Genomic DNA, 15,569 nt, shown 5'->3' with positions numbered 1-15,569 from the left:
TGTGTTTCAAATTTCAATTGTTCATTACTGGTATATAAGAAAGCGATTGACTTTTGTACATTAACCTTGTGTTCTGCAACATTTCTATCATCGCTTATTAGTTCCCAGAGTTTTTTGATTGATTCTTTGGGGTTTTTCCACATAGACAATCATGCCATGTACGAACAAAGACAGTTTTATTTCTTTCTCCCCAATCTATATAGGTTTTATTTCCTTTTACTTATTGCCTTTGCTAGGAGTTCCAGTGCAATGTTGAATAGGAGCGGTGATGAGGGACATCCAGGCCTTGTTCCTGATCTTATTAGGAAAGCTTCTAATTTCTCACTCTATTAGTTTGCTAGGGCTGCCTTAACAAGACTAGGTGACAAACAATAGAAATTTATTGTTTTCTCCCTGTGTCTTCCCATGGTCTTCCCTCTGTACCTCTCTGTGTCCTAATTTCCATTTCTTTTTTTTTTTTTCTAATTTCCGTTTCTTATAAGGACACCAATCATATTGGATTAGGGCCCACCTTAATGACCTCATTTTAATTTAATTACCTCTTCAAAGACCCTATCCCCAGATACAATCACATTCTGAGGTACTAGAGGTTAGGACTTCAACATATGAATTTTGGGAGGGACACAATTCAGCTTATAATACTCACCATTAAGTATGATGTCAGCTGTTGATTTTTTGTAGATATTCTTTATCAAATTGAGGATGTTCCCCTCTATTCCTAGTTTGTTGAAAGCATGTATGTATATATTGTTTAAAATAACAGAAATGGCATCAAGTGATCTTTTAAAGACAAAAATCTGATCTCATCACTCCCTTGTGTAAAACCCTTTATCATTTTCCATTTCTGTTTCATCCCACACGGCCCTGCACAATCTGGTCTCTCCTCAACTCTCCAGCTTCACTCTGTGCCTTTCCCCTTCCCTCTTTGCTCTGAGCACCCTGATTTTGTTTCCTCTTAAAGAAGGCCTCTGTGTCACCCAGACTAGATCACAGCCTCCCTGCTATATGCTCTATAGATATACTGTTTATCATAGTTGTAGTTCTATATTTTTCTGATTTTTTATTTAACGTCTTCTTTGCCTGCTACATTATAAGCTCCATGAGGCAGGGATCATGTCTGTTTTGGTCATCATTATATGCCGGTAAATATATGACAAATGAATCCATAACATTAAACTAATTATCACTGAACCACTTTTTTAATTTTTTTACCAAGTTCTCTACCTATTGAATTCTATGTGACTATATTCTATGATGTATTCATTAAGGTTATCTAGAGAAACAGAACCAATAGGATATATAAAGTGATATTTAAGAGGAGATTTATCATACGCATTAACTCCCCTGGTTATGGAGGCCAAGAAGACCCAGAATCTGCCATGTGCAAGCTGGAGAACCAGGAATGCTGGTGGTGTTATTCAGTCCAATGCCGAAGGCCTGAGAACTGGGAGGGCCACTTGTATAAGTCCTGGAGTCCAAAGGCACAAGAATCAGGAGCTCTGATGTCCAAAGGCAAGAGAAGATGGACATCCCAGCTCAAGAAGAGAGAGTGGAAATTAGCCCTTCCACCACATTTTTGTTCTATTTGGGCCCTCAACAGATTGGATGAGGCCCACTCATCTTGGTGAGGGGGGATCATCTTTACTTAATCTACCAACTCAAATGCTAATCTCTTCTGGGAACACCCTCACAGACACACCAAAAAGCAGTGTTTTACCACCTATCTGGGCATTCCTTAGCCCACTCAAGTTAACACATCAAATTGACCACCACAATGAATTATACAAATTAAAGGTATTAATACTGTCACCTAGCTATATCTTTTGCCGGTGTGTATTTCATTTCAACACTGTCACACATGTTCCTCCTTCACTCCCCCTAACGTTCCAGCTTTATCTCAGGTGTCTTTCATCCTTATTCATTATGCTCCAGCCACTTTGGGTTTTTTTTCTTTCCTTTTGTGAGGAAGATTAGCCTTGAGCTAACATCCGATGCCAATCCTCCTCTTTTCGCCGAGGAAGATTGGCCCTAGGGTAACATCCGTGCCCATCTTCCTCTAGTTCATATGGAATGTCGCCATAGCATGGGTTGACAAGTGTTGCATCAGTGTGCATTTGGGATCCAAACCTGCGAGTGCCACCAAAGAGGAGCGCGCACACTTAACCACTACGCCACCGGGCCAACCCCTACAATTTGGCATTTTAATATTTAATTTTTATCTAATAAAAAAATAAGGCTTTATAGTTTTTTAAAAGTACAGGGGGTGGGTGAAATGGGTGAAGGTTGTCAAAAGGTACAAAGTTCCAGTTATAAGAAAAATAAGTCCTGGGGGTGTAACGTACAGCATGGTGACTCTAGTTAACACTATTGTATTGTATATTTGAAAATTGCTGAGAGTAAATCTTAAAAGTTCTTCTCACAAGAAAAAAAATTTGTAACTATATGTGGTGATGGATATTAACTAAATTTATTGAGACAATCATTTCACAATATATATATATATCAAATCATGGTGTTGTACACCTAAAACTAATACAATGTTATATATCAATTATATCTCAATAAAAAAATTTTTCAAATAAAGTCAAGTAGTACTATAAGTTTTCAAAGCGTAAAACAAGAGGTCCCAACTCACTTTACAGTCCTACCCCATTTAGGCAACCACTTTCAGCTCTTTTAAATGTATCTTGTGACCTTTGCAGATATTATTATTATAGTGCTCTATTCTAGATTTATTAACTTTAGATATTACCTGTTAACTTCTTATAATGGAAAATAAGGATTTAGCATTCACATACCGTCACTCCTGACACTTCCCCTCTGATAATACCACCTTTTAGATATATCGCAACTTAAATAAATCAGTATTCTGACTCCTTTACTGTAACTAGGTAATTATTGTTTACTGCTGAACCAAAAGTATAATTTGATTACATTTTCTTTCTGGTTTTATCTGGGGTTAATAAGTTGATTCTTCTATTCTTTGCTTTGTGTAAATGATGTATCTGTAATCTTTTCTTCCCAACTCTTCATAGAATTATAAATCCCACTTAATATTATTTTTCACAACATCAAATGCTCCAGCTCTGGTTCATGAGTGTGAGTGTTTTTCTTAGAGCTCGTTAATCTACCCCAATCTGAACCAGTTGTTCTCTAGGCTTTTGGCTTAACCGTTATCTCAGAACTTTCTTTTGTCAACATCGTGGGAGTTCTCTTTTTCCCTCATTTGTGTTGTATCTCCTATTTTCTTGATTCCATATCTACCTCCTTCTTGGTTTACCTCTTCATTTTGATGGAATACACCATGCAGAAACTTCCTGAGAAAAAGTGCTTGGGAGATAAATTTTTATGTCTGAAAATATCTTTATTCTCCTGTCACAATTTTTTGGTAGTTTATCTACGTAGAGAATTCTAGGTTAAAAATATTTTTCCCTTAAGATTTTGAAGACGTTTTCTCTCTGCTTTCTTGCTCCCAGTGTTATTGATGATAAGTATGACACATTTCTGATTCTTGATCCTCTCTGAAAACTTTAGAGTTTTTTCTTTATTTCAGTGCGGAAAGAAGATTCTGGGAAAAGAGCAGCAGCAGCATAGCTTTTGAATTTTTCCAAATCCCCGTATAAAAATAGAGTAATTATATAGCAAAAACAAAACAAAACAAAAAACCAGGTAACAAGAATCCCACAAAGCCCAAAGTACAAGCAGGTGAGGACAAACTCCTGGTAACCGTTAGACCTGCAATGTATCTGCATGTGAGCAGGAGAAGAGCAGAGGGAAGCAATGAGAATACGACGGACCTGAAAACAGGAGAACTCCACAAAAGCTAACAGGTGTTCACTGGAAAGCACAGTGGGTCAAATTTACAACAGCATCTGAAGCTGAGAAGGATTTTGTCCACTCCAGCAGCAGGTGAGAACAAGAGTTCTGCCCCTTGTAAAACAAGCTGAGCAAAACAAATACTAAGGGGCTACCTGGTGGTGTAGTGGTTAAGTTTGCATGCTCCACTTTGGTGGCCCAGGGTTTGCAATTTCAAATCCTGGGCGTAGACCTACACACTGCCCATCAAGCCATGCTATGGTGGCGTCCCACATACAAAATAGAAGAAGATGGGCACAGATGTTAGCTCAGGGCCAATCTTCCTCACCAAAAAAAAAAAAAAAACCCACAAACACTAAAATCTATAATTTAAGAAACATTGTCTAAAATAAAAAAAATTTTAAACATGTTGAAAGAGTACACCATGTACTATATGAACTAAAAATCACCAACCCAATTTATTGCTCTAATAAAATGACTGGACTTGAAAGAAAAAGTTATTTGGATACCTAGGCAAAAAGAGCAAATGATATAAAAGAAACAAAATTAGATTATCATCAAACTTTTTTCGGCAACAGTTTGTGCCAAAAGAAAATGGAGTAATGTATTAAAGATACTCAAAGAAAATGTGAGTCAAGGATTTTATATCCAGCAAAACTGACTTTCAAATATAAAGAGGCATAGTTTTGTTATATCGTATATATATATTATTTTATATATTAAAAAAATAGTAGTTTTGTTATTAACACACAAAAACTCAGTGTTTCTTGAGTGTTGTTCCCATGGGCCATTTCTGTAGAATCTACTAGAGAAGAGTTTGAAACTACCAATGTGACTAGGCAGACATAGACAGGACAACTGTCTGAGAGCACCCACATGTCCCAATGCTATCTATACTTCAGGTACGTGTTTCTTCATTCATTATCGTGGGAATTTAAAGCATGGTTTCAATCTTGAAATTTAGTTCAGAGAAATGGTCTTATATTAGTTCTTTGAAAATCTACATTTTCTTTGTTTTCTCTTTCTGAAACTCTTATGCAGATTTATTCTCCTATGTTCTATCTCTTTGCCATTATGTTGTACATTTTGAGTTTCCTGACTTTATCTTCTGGCCTCTATACTGAAAGTTTTTATTTAATCTCTCATATTTTTGATGTCCAAATGCTCTTTCTTCTCTCCTATTTTATTTTTACAGGAATTGGATATTGTTTCATGGATGGAGTATCTTCTCTCATTCCTTTGAGGATATTATAGCTATAAAGTTTTTCTTCTGCTCTTTATAATATCTGTTTCCTCTGAGCTGCTTGTCTAGTCTCTGTATTTCAGGATACTGGCTTTCTTCCAGTGTATGGTGACCCTTGATTGTCCACTCTTATTTAACTGGTATACTAAACACCTGGCTAAAGCTTTGGGTGCACAGAATGGTTTGACTACTGTAGGGAATTTGGAAAACGACCCTGGTGATTTAAGGGATCCAAAAATATCAGTTTGTGTAACTGTTTTTTTTCCTTCTCTGAGACCATTCTGTTTCTCTAGAGAAGTTTGTTGTTAGTACCTTTGAGTCAATTCCTACTACTAGCGAACCTGTTGACAGCAGAGCAGAACCCTGCCCATCTTTCTGCGTCATCCTCTTACCTTCCAGCACTGTATCAGACAATGCTCTGCTGCCATTCATAGGGTTTTCATGGCCAATTTTTTCTGAAGTGGGTGGCCAGATTATTCTTCCTAGTTTCTAAGGTCCACTGAGACCTGTCCACCATGGGTCACCCTGCTGGTATTTGAAATCCCAGTGGAATAGCTTTCAGCATCACAGCAACACACAGCTACCACAGAATGACAAATGATAGTCGGGTGGTGTGGTTCCCTGACCGGGAAGCGAACCCAGGCCATGGCAGTGAGGGTGCCGAATCTTAAACTAGACCATCAGGACTGGCTCCTAGAGAAATATCTTGTGTTTTTTGCCTTGAAGTATAACCATGGCTACTACCATTCTGGGAGATGAGTAGGGAAAGGTGGCTGGCAGAGGCAGCAGTGGCACCTCTGCCTTTCAATGTGCAGATTCTCACTCATTCTGTCTCCTATCAGTCCTGCACCTGACTGCCATCCTCCATTCTGCCCAATGTCCTCAAGTGTGGAACATCTGTAATTCAGTTTCTCCAGATTATAAACCTATGGTGTCTTGCAGAGGCTGGAAGAAAGGTTGTTGACTAGCTATGAAATGGGGAAAAGGAAGCGGAATCTGTTTTATATACAGATTTTCAATTAATCATTGGTTTCAGCCCATCACTGGCCCTTACCTTCCACTGCTCCTGGTGCCTCCAGTGACTGACCCTTTCCATGATTTTATGGGAAATGGGCTCGCTCTTTTTTCTCATCCTCCTATACAGGCATGTAAGCTTTCAGCTTTCTCTGTTGTGTTCAAGTTGTCACTCCTCCCTCTGCTTACTATCTTCCAAAAATTTGTTGACATCCCTAGTCCATTGTTGTCTCTGTTTTTATCTTTGTGAATTCATATATTTCAAATTCATTTTCTATCATTTTACTGGGGCCTTGGGAGGAAGCAGCTATAAACCAAAACTGTTCAATGTATGCTTAAAATGAAGCCCCCCTTTCTATTGCTTGAATAAAAGTATTGTGTTACTTTCTACAGCAGGGTCTCCAGACACGCTGTTTCCTCTCTATAAAAGGCTCTTCCTCCTTCCTTTCCTCCAGGATATCCATTCACCTGATGTAGTGAGTTGAATTGTGTTCCCTCCAGAAGATATGTCCAAGCTGGTACCTGCGAATGTGACCTTATTTGGAAATAAGATCTTTGCAGATGTATTTAAGTTAAGGATCTCAAGATGACATCATCCTGGATTTAGGGTGGGCCTTAAATCCAATGACCGATGTTCTTATAAGAGAAAAGAGAGAGATTTGAGACACACAGACACAGAGAAGACCCAGAGGGGAAGAAGTCCATGAGAAGACAGGGACAGAGATTTGAGTGATGCATCCACAAGCCAAGGAACTCCAAGAGCCACCAGAAGCTGGAAGAGGCAAAGAAATATTCTCCTTTTGAGACTTCAGAGAGAGCACGGCCCTACCAACACCGTGATTTTGGACTTCTGTCATCCAGAACTATAAGAGAATAAATTTCTGTTGTGTTAAACTACCAAGTTTGTGGTTACTTGTGACAGCTCTAGGAAACTAATACACCTGGATAATTTCAACTTACTCTGCAGGTCTCTGCCTAAACATCACACTAATATAGGTCCCCCAAATTAAGTTCCCCTAATATACAACCTCATTGCATTTCTTTGTAGTATCACAACAATTTTCAACATATAATTACTTGTGTAGTTCTTTGTTTGGATCTACTTCACATGAGAAGGACTATATCAATCTTGTTCACTCTTGTATCTTCAGACCCTGACACAGTGCCTTGCATAAAGTAGATGCTCAATTCATTCATTCATTCATTCATTTATTATTCTGGAATGTCTTCCTTCATTTTTTTCAGTTCCACTCAACCTTGATAGTATAGCTGCAAAGCATTTCCTTATTATTCCAACTATATTACTGATGACCTAGACCAGTAATATTATAAGTACTTTTTCATGGCTACATAATTTATCTCCACAACTCCACTGTGAAGTCTTGGCATTTCATTCATTCACTCATTCATTTATCCACAAATATTTAGTAAAAGCCACCTATGTGTAATCTATATTACTGTTAGATACTACCAGAGAGCCAGGGATAAGTAGCCTCTACATCCAAAAATCAGACACTGGAGTTAGAGAGATAGAACAAATTGTAATATATAATGTTATAAATGCCAAAGAAGATGTAAAATGTGCAGAAAAAAATTTAGCTGGAGATATCAGAAAAGTCTTTAAAAGGTGGCCTTTAAGCCCCCTATTCTCCCTCGACCCCCCCCCCCCCCACACACACACACAGCATCCATCACTCGTGGTGGGAGCAAATAAATACTGCTTGGTGGTGATGGCGATAGCTCCTTCAAGAGATAACAATCATTTATCAGGCACTATGGTTAAATTGTCTTCTCCTCTGTGTAATAATCAAGCCCTGGGAAGCAGTCAGAAGCAGATGCAACATAATACTCCCACAGCACCTCTGGAAGGGAAAAAGCCAGCTGACTCTATGGGCTTCTGTCTCTATTAATTTTTAATCACAGTTTTACCAAGTATTCCTGAGGCTGAAGCAAGGCATCCTCTAGCAGCTTCATTCTATACCTCTTTTTAACCTGTATATACCTCTATTTCTGCATCCAGCCCAACTATATATTGTATATGTATGTGTTCATATTGTGTAACTATGCATTGGTGTGCTTCCTCCACTAATTTGTAGGCTCAAGGAGGACTGTGTCTCATTCACTGCTGTATGCCTCTCCCCTGACAAAATGCCTGGCATATAATAGGTGTACAGCATATGTGTGCTTAATAAATGAGTGTCATTTAGCTAACCTTGCCCTGTTCCTGAAAGTTCTGATTCTGGATAATTTCTAAGACTTGAACATTTTTTTAGAGCTATGGTTATATGTGCAGCCATCTAAGATGCCTGTGTATCATGCCTTAAACTGGATGGGTGCTCATTAATGTTCAGATCTATATCCACTCTTCTATTTGCCTTGTGTTTCTATAAATAGACATGGTGTGGAAATTCATCTATGTGAAGCAAAAGACAGGAATATTTACACCCTTCCTTTATATCACTAATATTAGAATGTGGACACATTAACCCTGATGGCAATTAAATAATGGAGAATACAAGCATGTGTCTAGAAGAAGCCTTCCAACACTGAGGATTCACAAAACACACACACACAAAAGAGAAAATTCTCATCACCCCAATTCAATAGACACAATGCAAAGGCCTATTTGCTTGGCCCTGCTATTGTCCATATGTCTGTGGTTTGCTCTCCTCCGTCACCCACAGGTGCAACTACCCAGGTAATCAGGAAAGTCTCTTGGAATAGCTGACGGGTGACCACTACACCTCTTTGATCAGTGTAGTGAATATTTTGGGTGCTGAGATTCTTTTCACCATTTCTAAGGGCCCTCCCCCCAGCTTCTGTGTTTTTTCTTTTAACCACCCACACCAGTGACTCTCTTCAGAGCACTGCCCAAAGGCTACCAGAGCCAGTTTGTCCATACTTGCAGAGAGGCACATGTGCCTAGGAGTTGACTTCTCCTTGGAGGGGCCCTTAGCCAACGGCTAAGGAGAAAGAGAGTATTCACTGAAGGGGTTCAAGGCCTGGCTAACGTGTCTGGAGTGGATTTTGAGGGTGTTGGACTCGAATGAGGGACAGTATACTAATCTGGTTAAGGGAAAGTTTGTTAATATGAGGGCACTATTCTATCACCCAGGATTTAATGCCCTGGCAATGGAACTACGTCTAATGTGCTGTTGAGATGGCTTTTAGAAGTTTGTAGGGGGAAATGGCCCACATTAAAAGAAGTGGAGATGCCAGAAATGCCTTGGCAGAGTGGTAAGGATGGTATTTAAAGGCTCAGAGATAAGAACATGTCAGAATGAATCAATTATTCAAGATTCAAATACCCACTATGTTCCTTGTGAGGGCCCAGAGGACACTTATGCAATAAGAAATGTACTAGCTAGTGGGACACAGCACTCTTGAGACCCTCAGTTAGGGGGACTTCCATTGCCCAGGGCCGTGGTTCCAGATGTTGTTATGGAACTGCTCTCCTTACTGACAATGGGAATGATAGGATTCCAGAATAGTTGAGGCTAGTTGGCAGATCTTAACCACTAGAGATGAGGTGAGCTTAATTATTCTAATGTTTTTCAAGGTTGGAATGTTTCATGGATGGGTCAGCTCGTTGAAGCAAGGCACAAATGGAATGGGCTGCACTACAGCCCCATGTAGGAGTTTTCTTGAAAGACGACAGTGAGGGGAAATCTTCCTAGTGGGCTGAGTTTCAGGCAGTGCACCTAGTCATCTACTTGTGAGAGAAATGATCTGGAGTAAGGTTATCATGGACTGTTGGGCAGATACTGTTGGAAAATGCCAAGCTGGGGGGAGAGGCAGTGGGAGCAACAGTTTAATACCTACAGTGTTTAAAATTGCCACTGCACAATGATAATAAAACGTGAAGTGACTAGGCATTTTTATTATTGTTTGTAAATTCTCTACAGACAACACACATTCTTCTTGCCTGCACTGGAGTGGACCACTTCTGCCACCATCCCCCTAGTTCACCATTGCTCATAGGCTGTGGTATATAATTCATATGGTTGGCAAAGGTCTGGAAGGACTAAGACTGGGGACATGACAGCCTGGGGGCCTATAGGTGTAGGCCAAAGTGTGAGGATCTTTGTAACCCCTTCGAACGCCCACCAGAGTGGATCCACTGCAGAAGAGACATTAAACAACTAAGCATTTGCCCAAAATGTCAGATTTCTGTTGCCAGCCGCCTGATGCCTGAACAAAGATGGCCAAGATGGAGGCTATATAGGCCCCAACAGCACAGACTCCCTCTCACCTGGGCTGAGTTAGCTATTTTTGCAGCTAAACGTCTGGTCTGTCACTAGCAGAGACTGACACTGAGCCCTCAGTATGGTTCTTTACATCAAGGAGGCCAGTCGGCCCCATGGTGGGAAGTTGATTACATCAGATCTCTTCCACCCTGGAAAGGGCAGTGATTCATCTTGGCTGGGATTGACGCATTTCTGATTCTGACGTCCTTGCCCACAATATCTTGGGATCCCATATGACAAAGCCTCACTTTGCAAAACAAAGGAAACCAATTAAGAGCAAAGGAGTGACTGCAGGGGCCAATGGCCACAAGACCCGTTGGCATACCACAGAGTGCATCACCCAGGCACAGTTTGCCTGATAGAGAGTTGGAATGTTCTTAAAAACGTTCTTAAAGCTGCAGCTATGGCACCAACTTAGAGGTGACTCCCTGCCACCTCAGACCACTGTCCTTCAAGATGTTATACCTTCAACCAGTGGCCTCTACGTGGTGCTATACTCTTCATAAGTAGAACACAGGGGCCCAGAAACCGAGGAGTGGAAATAGAAGTGGTGCTGCTCACTGTCACTCCTAGTGACGCACTTGGAGAATTTATCCTTCTTGTCTCCATAAGTACGGGTTCTGTGAGTCTACATATCCTGGTTGCCAGAGGGGAAATGTTTCTGCCATCAGACACCATAAGAGTCCTAACAAACTGAAAGCTATAGTTGCCTCATGGTCATTTAGGATTCTTCTTGCCAGTAGAATAAATGACAAAGAAAAGAGTTACTGCCCCGGCGTGGGCGATGACCCTGTTCATCATGAGAAGATAGAGCTGATGCTACAGAATGGGGCAGGAGGAATGTCTCTGGGACTCAGAGGATCCACTGGGCCAAGTCCTGGTGCTCTCATGTCCAGTTTTAACTCTAAATGGGCAATAGCAGCAAAAATGGCCCAATAAGGGCCTGGTAACCAGGGGCTCAAACTCATCAAGGATGAGTCTGGGACACCTCATGAGGTAAGCCATCTAGACCAGAAGAAATGCTTGCTAGGGTTGAGAGAAGCTAGAATGGGTACAGGAGGGAGATGATGAATATCAATTGTGACCTCAAGACTGACTGCACCAATGGGGGCTTTCACTGATCTCACCAATGTTCCTTTGGTAAGTTTCCCCCCAAGAAATGTGAACAACCACCATCTTGAAGGAGCTGTGACAGGATGGAGTAAACTTAAAATGAGACTCAAATAGATCTGAGTGTTAGAAAGAGTGGACGGTAGTGACCACTGTTGATACTTTGCTAGGATCCCCTACAATTCCTTAGTTCTTTCCGTGTGCTCCTCCCTCATTTTCCACGCTCTTTTATTTGTAATGGCTTACACAAGCAACTTTCTTCAGACAACTGCCTGAGAGCTACTGGAGCCTCTGCCCATAGTTGCTGAGAGCCCAAAATGCCTGGGAGTTTTTATCCCCTAGAGAGGCCCTTAACCAGTAACTGACTGGTGAGAGAATATGAAAGTCAAGCTTCCTTGCCTCAAGTTTCCAAGAACTCTGAGATGTAGTATATAATCCAGAGCTCCCCACAGGATCATGCTGAGGTTAGTAATATGCCTATGGTAGGCAGAATTCTAAGACAGCTGCCAATGACCCACACTCTTGCATAATTTTCTCCCCTTGAGTGTATATGAATATGGTGGAATATCACTCCTGTGATTATGTTGTATTAAATGGCAAGGTGAAGGGATTTTGCAGTTGTAATTAAGGTCCCTAATAAGCTGACTTTGAATTAATAAAAGAGGAGATTGTCTGAGGTAGGCCTGACTTAATCAGGTGAGCCTTTCAAAGAGAGCTTAGGCCTTTCCTGAGAAAGGGATCCCAGTGAGGAGGTAACTACAGAGGTCCAGGCAGGAAATGATGGTGGCTGGACTGGGGAGCGGGTAGGGAGAGGTGGTCAGATTACAGATAGACTGTGGAGGCAGAGCTGGCCGGCCTGCTGATGACTTAGGGAATTCCCTCAATAGCACCCCTCATAGATCTTCAGACAACTCTAATTCACTAATACTTAAGTGGTAGAGAATTCATTTGGGGGCAGCTCTAACTGACAGAACCTTCTTTTCTGTGGTGAGCTAAGTCTGCCTCAAAGGTGACTCTGCCTTTTGGTCCTAGTTCCAGTGTGGTGTAAGTGCCTGACAGTTGGCTTTCTGGATTGTAATGCAAGTGTCTGACATCACCCAGGCATCCACTTCACAGACGGCTGTCTCCAATAAGCACACTGCCAGCGACACGACTGGATGAAGAGCCAGGCCACCCCACCCCTTGACATGTCCTTTGTTTTAGAGATCTCTGGTTGACTGATCGTTTGACTGCTTCTTTTTCCCTTCCCGCACTTTAATTCCTGCTCTTATCTTTTAAATTCACCAATAAATAAGGAACCTGTGACACCCTAGGCATGCCACCCTAGACCCCAATAAAAGCAGAACCCCGAGCCCACGCTCTCTACCTGCAACCTCACTGCATGACCCCAGGCTTGCCATCTACCCTCCAGGACTTGTGAGTAATAGACCTTATTTTTTTTCCAAAGTTCCCTGATGGTTGTTGCTAAGGAGCAGCCTGCAATCATAATAAGAACCACAAGGGCCAGTGCAGCCACAGCATTGGCTCCAAAAGGGGAAATGTCTGTGAGGGCTCGCCGTGGGCCCGGAGGAGTGCCCCCAGGCATGTCTAGCTGGTAGCATCACTACTGATAGGCTGAGACCGGCACAAAACCTCCGGTCTCTGAAATGGCCCGAGAGAAGCCTGCTCTCTCTTCCACTTCCAGTCACCGCTTGCTCATGGCCCACCCCTTGCAGGCTCAGCTCTACTCATTTTTCAAACCCATGACAATCTAACCTGGCGAGAAATGAGACGCTCTCCCCAACAGTGAGTGGGGGTGTGAAAATAATTGATATACCAAACGTGAAGAGAGCCCCGGGTGTCTGCAGGAGCACTGGGCAGCAGCCTGCCTGTAACCTTCGCCCGGGTAAACAGATACACTCATACACACCCGTGGCTTCCAGGGGTAGCCAGTCTCTGCTCTGTCTGCTAGGGTTCTCCGACCCCATGCAGCTTCCCCACGGGAAACAAAGCACGGCCTTGAATCCCAGCTTGGGAAACTACAACTCAGATTCCCTTCACCAAGTTTATTCCACCGACTTCCCTCTCGGACTCTTGTTATTCCCTGAGGCCTCCAGACTTATGATCCTGGAAACCCACCCGATGCTGAGATTCACTGCTGTCCAGAAATCCTGCACACAGTGCTGTGTCCATTGCTCCAAAACGAGTTTCCTCTCCTGGAGAGTCCTGTTGACCTAGATGGTCACATCCTCATGGACTTGTTGATACGAATGTACACATTTTCCTCAGGGGGAGTTAATACTTCTGCTGGTTTCTCCACAGCATTTCCGCTTTCTGGCCCTGGCTCCCTAATCCTGCTTGTTAGAATGTCCCAGCATGCCGTGCAACGTGGATAGTGAATTATGACGTGACTGAAAGAATGTTAGAACTTGAAGGAATCTTCAAGATCATCTTGTTCAGTGCTTCTCAAACTTTTCTCTGAACCACACATCTGAGGAAAAAAACACAAACAATGGCAGTGGATGCCTTCTCTTTACAAACAAGAAAACAACCCCGGAGGCTAAGTGCCTTGTCAAAGGTCTTATGGCAAGCTAAGATTAAGAACTAGTTAGACGACATATAGTATAGCATTTTGTGTGTGATTGAGAGTCACATTCACTTGGATCTTTTTTCTAACTTGGATTTATTGCCAACCTATGAGAATTTTGAGGACCAGTGTGTGCACAATTAAAATTAACTTAAAAACATCTGTTGATCTATATCTATCAAGGATCATGTGAGGTATTGAAACACAATGATATTTAAGATAGAATTATTTTTTTAAATTATTTTTCCAGCTTTATTAAGATATATTTGACATAACATTGTATAAGTTTAAGGTGTGCAATGTGATGATTTGATACACATATATATTGGGAGACATTTACCACAATAAGGTTACCTCACATAATTACTATTTTGTTGTTGTTATAATGAAATAAGACCGAATTCTTTACTTAAAATAATAATTTATTTAACAACTCTGCTTGAATAGAAATGGTAACCTTGATAGGCTGATAGGGTCACCATATTTCAAATGGATTCAGATGAACAAAGTTAATATAGAGAATATAAAGAAGATAATAAAAATGTGTGTGGAAACTAACGTATTTTGGCAGTTTGGTTCTAAACTACAGTTATGAGCTGTATTTTTCTTAACTAGCGATTTCAAAGAACAAAATCACATGGTACTACATTCTCCTCAGTTTCTTATCTAAGGAACACAAGACTATATTTTAATAAAAGCTTAACAATACAAAAGTGATAAGAAATTATTGAGAAAGAACAAGATTGAGAACAAAAGATAGAGATGAGACTGGAAGATTGAATAGAATTCCTCGAAAAAAGACAACAGAGGATCTCCGCTGAATAAAAAGTGAGTCTTAAAGAAAGATGCTAGGGCACTATATTAGTCTGCCAGGGCTGCCATAATAGAATACCCCAGACTGGGTAGCTTAAAGAACAGAAACTTATTTTTTCACAGTTCTGGAGACTAGAAGTCCAAGATCAAGGTGTTGGCAAGGTTGGTTTCTGGTGAGGTCTCTCTTCCTGGCTTGTAGACAGCCGCCTTCCCACTGTGTCCTCACATGGCCTTTCTTCCATGTGTGTGTGAAGAGAGAGATTTCTCTGGCGTCTTACTCTTCTTATAAGGACACCAGTCCTATCAGATTAGGGCCCCACCCTTATGACCTCATTTAACCTCCTTAAAGGCCCTATCTCCAGAGACAGTTACATTGGTAGTTAGAGCTTCATATGAATTTTGGGGGAATACAATTCAGTCCATAACAGGTACTTTCTCAGCTTTTTTCAATATCATGCACTAAATTACTTCTTTCATTGAAGTTGTCTCATTTGTTCACAGAAGAGAGACAATAAAGAATTAGCATTTGTCAGGGTAATAGCTGTGTGACCATGATACAATTTGTATCAACGTGTGTGACTAACGGGCTTTTCAGCCTCAGGGAGTATGCAATACCTGAATTCACCTCCTATTCTGTATAAAATGCAACACGGAGGATTTGGCCACCCTTCGTCTTGTGACAACTCACTCTGTTCTGATCAAATCAATTATTAACAACTCCTAGCCTTACCCATAATTTTGTTCAGTCCTTTGTTGTCAC

Source organism: Diceros bicornis, chromosome 29 (genome assembly GCF_020826845.1).
Source record: "Diceros bicornis minor isolate mBicDic1 chromosome 29, mDicBic1.mat.cur, whole genome shotgun sequence".
Classification (NCBI taxonomy): domain Eukaryota; kingdom Metazoa; phylum Chordata; class Mammalia; order Perissodactyla; family Rhinocerotidae; genus Diceros; species Diceros bicornis.
The sequence above is the reverse complement of the archived record's forward strand: the minus strand, read 5'-3'. Positions refer to the sequence as shown.